This window comes from Sus scrofa, chromosome X (assembly GCF_000003025.6).
Source record: "Sus scrofa isolate TJ Tabasco breed Duroc chromosome X, Sscrofa11.1, whole genome shotgun sequence".
NCBI classification, from domain to species: domain Eukaryota; kingdom Metazoa; phylum Chordata; class Mammalia; order Artiodactyla; family Suidae; genus Sus; species Sus scrofa.
Genome location: NC_010461.5, coordinates 71,405,653 through 71,410,795, shown reverse-complemented (window position 1 = coordinate 71,410,795; position 5,143 = coordinate 71,405,653). Strand labels below are relative to the sequence as shown.

General features: G+C 48.9%; 1 pseudogene; it reads right to left on the bottom strand.

The window, feature by feature from the left end:
• Positions 1,458-3,547, bottom strand: LOC110257729 (annotated as a pseudogene).

Sequence of the window (5,143 nt, the reverse complement as noted above, 5' to 3'; positions counted from 1 at the left end):
TTACTCTATTTGACACTGAAGAGCGCTGGCGAATTGTAACAGAAGCCCAAAAATGGCTTCAGGCCAATGCGGGGGGTCGAGCAGACTTGGCAAACTGGGTGAGGGAAGCCTTCCCAGAAGAAAACCCCCACTGGGACTATGACACTGAGGAAGGGAAACGTAACCTAGAGAGGTACCGGCAGGCCTTCCTACAGGGGGCAAAAGCTGGGGCTAAAAAGCCCACTAATATAGCTAAGATCAGTGAGATACTACAATGCTGAATGAAAGCCCAGCCAAATTCTATGAGAGACTATGTGAGGCTTTCCAAACCTACACCCCTTTTGATCCCGAGGCCCCTGAGAACCAACGGATGATAAATGCTGCCTTTGTGGGACAAGCCCAATCAGATATCCGTACAAAGCTACAGAAATTAGAAGGCTTTGCAGGAGAGAATGCCACTAAACTGTTGGAAATAGCCAACAAGGTTTTTATTAACCGAGACCAGGTGGCCCGCTGTGATGCCGAAAAGAGAATGAAACAAAAAGTGACTCTTCTGGCAGCTGCCCTGTCAAAACCGGTGCCCCCAGTGGGACCACCCCGTAGGGGACAAGGCACAAGGCCAGGGAAAAGGAGTCCCCTGGAACATGACCAATGTGCTTACTGCAAAGAAAAGGGACAGTGGAAAAATGAATGCCCCAACCGTCCTGAGATAAAGACCAAGGCCCCACCTAGCCAGTACCCATCTGAGCCATTCAGCACCAACCTCATCGGCCTAGCTGAGTCTGATTAGGGGGGACCAGGCTCTCTCCAACTGGGCCCCTGAGAGCCTATGGTCAGAATTCAAGTAGGGGGCCACCCCATAGACTTTATGGTTGACACAGGTGCCGAACTTTCTGTGGTTACACTGAAAGGCCAGTAGAAGGAAAAAAATCCCCCTCGTCCGGACTCGGAAGCGGCGACACCCCAAATCACTCAGGAGAAGCAGTCTTGATGCAAACAGCAAGAGGATTTTTATTCCAAGCGCGCTAGGGCCCACAGTCGTACGCCACGCAGGGGTAGAGGACTGCGGCCACGAGTGCGGAATCGGGACAGATTTTATGGGGTTCACAACAAAGCCCGCGCTTCGCAAACCAATCATTTTAAAATATCGAGAGCCCGCGCTCCATGGACCAATCATTTTAAAACAGCTCCGGAGGTCCGCATTTGCGCGGGCTCCTGGGCAGAGTGACAGATTGCAGTTGAGATAGGTCACTAGGGCTTTCAATGTGTAATCAATTCTTCTATGGCACCAGTCAGTTTTACAGAATCCAGATAAGCGACTAGTCAACTCATTTCCAGTTATCTTACTTAGGCCAGGATAGCAGGCCCCGGAACAGCAAGAAGTGTGACCTTCTACCTATTTACTGGCAGGGAACAGGGTCTGGAATTCGGGGGCATTTAGAGCTTTTTATTAACTTCCTGGGTTCTGGGAAGGTTAGGTTGCATTTTCATCCTTTCATTCCCCACTTCTTCTCTTGTTAATAGTTCTAATCTTAGAACTGGGAAGGCTAAAGGTCAGTTTTTCCTTGGCTGGGAAGGCCTTGGTACTGCTGTCTAAGTACCATGATCTGAACTGCACTCACTCGTTCTCTGACAAAGGCAACAAACCGATTAATTAAGCAAGGCCCAACTGTAAGCAACAGGAGCAGGATCACTAGGGGTCCTATTAGAGCAGACAGCAGGGTGGTTACCCATGGGGACTTGTTGAACCATCCCTCAAACCATCCTTGGCCAGCCTCTCTTTCTTTGTGATGTTTTTCTAACCTTTCTCTGAGCTTGTTCATGGAGTCCCTGATAGCTCCCGAATGATCCACATAAAAGCAGCATTCCTCTTTTAAGGCTACACATAACCCACCTTTTTTTTAGAAATAACAGATCTAATCCTCTCCTGTTTTGTAGAACCACTTCAGATAAAGAAGTTAGGGATTCCTCTAAGTTGTTGACAGATTTTTCTAGGGCTTGGAGATCTTCCGTTATAATTCTATGTAGCTCACCAAGTCCTTTCTCCAACTGTCGTGGTCCTGTGATTAGGGCAGCTGTTCCTGTTCCCACGCCTGCAGCCACTCCCAATCTGAGCATTGCAGCTAGTGTCAGGGATATGTGTTCTCTTTTTGGCCGATTATATCTATAGTCATATTCATCAAGGACCGCTTTTTCGGGATGGTAATACACCCAGGGGACAATTTGGACCATAACGCAAAAATCTTTAGTTTGGTCGAAAACCAGGGTGGAAACACAAGGGCTTAATCCAGTATTACATGCCCACCACCTGTCATAACCGGGTACCAGATACTGATTCTCAGAGGTTCGATTAAAGGCTTCAGTGTGGTTACAAAGGTGTTGGTGGGATGGGGGAACCCTCCCTATGTAGGTGCCTTTTCCAGAAACCTCAGTAAGGGTAAGCTTATTTTGGGATACCCGTGTACATCGATCTCTATGTTTTTTGGTCACATTGAATTTTCCTTCTCTAGCCATTCCCTCATAATAAGGAGGCCCTGAGGATAGACAAAGCCAACAAGAGGAAGTGGCATCAGGGTCGGTGGAGTTGATGGCTTGGAAAGCTCCCTGGATGAGACTGAAGAGTCTCTGTCCTGTCTTAACAGGAACACTGGGGGAGTTTCTAGGCGTGTTGGTAGGAATCAATCCAGTGGTACCGTTGCCAGGCGGCTGTGTTATGTCAGGCCGCAGCGAGGTTAATTGGGGCACCGGCAAGTTATGCGGTGGCTCCAGGGCCGGGGGCCCCTGTTCAGTCAGTACTTTGTCGGGTCCCACTGCCACAGGGGGTTCCGTCCACGTCTCTATCCTAAGGCGAATGGTTAAAGTGGACCCTGCTCCCCCTCCATATTTATAAAAAAACTATTCCCCAGTTCATACCATTTATCCACTTTTGAATATTTTCCTGTTTTCCTTTTTCAGTGAAACTTATTTTTAGATAATCTAGGTCTGACGGGGAACAGTCTGTGTTTTGTTTGCGACCATCAAATGAACCTAATAAGGAATCTTCCCCCTCTATATCTCTTCGGGACCCCCAAAGTTCTTTGAAAGAGTTAATAAAGGAGAAGCTCACCCAATCTTGTTGGGAGGTTGGCCATTTCCAATCCCCATCGTTAAAGGTAACACAGCTCCATTTCCTACAAAAGAAATCCCTGGGGTCCCCGCAAAGTTTTTCATTATTTGGGGGTCCTGGACAGACATAAAACCCATAACTATGGATTACGTCAAGGGATGTGGCTCTAAGATCGGGGATTATCGATCAGAGGCATACATGTAGTTCAGGTCACCAGGTGTCCCAGGGGGCCTCGCCTCGAGTGTTGTTGATTGTAATACCTGTACTAGGGTCAATAATCAGCCAGGTAAGGGATAAGGGTCTATAGGGGTTCGAGCTGTCTATAAGGCATTTACTACTGGCCTGGGGAGTTATTGTTAGAGTAAGGAACCAGGCGATGGAGGCGAAGCTTAAGGGGATTTTCAGTCTTTTCGGCTCTCCACCCCGAGTCGGGAGGTGGCGCCGGCTTAACATGGGACGCATGGATCCAGGTGGAGATTCCTTTGACTTTTACAGCCCTTGGTGTGGTCAAAAGTACAAGATAAGGGCCCTTCCACTGAGTCTCAAGGTTTCCTGCACGGTGGCGTCTAACATAGACTGAATCTCCAACTTGGAAGCGATGTGGAACTTGCAAGTCTCCTTCTCCTGAGTAGGCATCCCGGAGCTGCTTCTACGCTCGCTGCCTCACCCACTCAGTGCCTTGAGCCTAGAGAACAAAGGCTGGGAAAGCAGCACATCAGCACTATGTACAGAGGCAATTTCTACCAACGGGGGGGGGGGAGTGGTGTGTCAGCCCAAACTGTCCAGGGGTGTTCCTAACCCTGAAGAGCACAAAGGGCAGGAGAGCTATTCAATCGTTAATGCCAGTCTCTGTGGTCAATTTGGTGAGGGTCTCTTTAATGGTTTTATTCATCTTCTCTACCTGTCCTGAGCTTTGGGGTCTGTATGCACAATGCAGTTTCCAATCAATCCCCAATATCTTGGCCAGTCCCTGACTTACCTGGGCAACGAAAGCTGGACCATTGTCTGACCCTATTACTTTAGGTATTCCAAATCTTGGAGAAATTTCCTCCAATATTGTTTTAGCCACCACGGTTGAAGTCTTTTTCTTAGTAGGATAAGCCTCGACCCATCCTGAAAAGGTGTTTACAAAAACCAATAGATACTTGTTTCCGTATTTAGCCGGCTTTACCTCAGTGAAGTCCACTTCCCAGTGAGCACCTGGGTGGCTTCCCCTTAGTCTCTTTCCTGGAGGTATTCTGGAAGGATTAGCATTAACCAGCTGACAGGGCACACAATGTTTGACCACCGAGTCAGCCACTCCTGGTAGTCTCAGAACATGATAAGGGGATGTTCTGATCAACTGCTGCAGATGTTTAGCTCCGAGGTGAGTTAGACGATGCATCTGTTGGACATACTCTAACCCTTCTTTGTGGGGCAGGATCTCCTTCCCATCTGAGGTATAGCAGGTCCCCTCTGGGGTCTCAGAGAACCGGTCTATCTTTTTTATCTCTTGCCAGTCTTCTAGGGTGTACTGTCGCCTGGGTTCTGGGGCTTTGGGCGTTTCTATTATAGGCAGAAGGTTAACACCCTGGGCAGCTCGTTTGGCGACCTGGTCAGCCATCTGGTTTCCTTTGGAGATGAGATCTTTGGCTTTCTGATGTCCAGGGCAATGTATAATGGCTAGCCTTTTTGGCAAATGTAAGGCCTCCAACAAGCTTAGAATTTCTTCTTTGTTCTTGACTTCCCTCCCTGCTGAGGTAAGCAACCCCCTTTGTTTATAGATGGCCCCATGCACGTGTGCAGTCGCAAAGGCATACCTGCTGTCCGTATAAATGTTTATGGATTTCGCCTCGGCCAGCCGCAAAGCTTGCGTGAGGGCCATGAGCTCAGCCTTTTGTGCTGAAGTCCCTTCCGACAGGCTGCTGGCCCAGATAGTGCGGGTCCCGTCCACCACCGCCGCCCCAGCCATCCTCTTACCTTCCACTACATAGCTGCTCCCATCAGTGAACCAGGTCAGCACTTCTCCAGTCAGCGGTATGTCTGTAAGGTCCTTGCGGACCCCAGTCTCCTCGATCA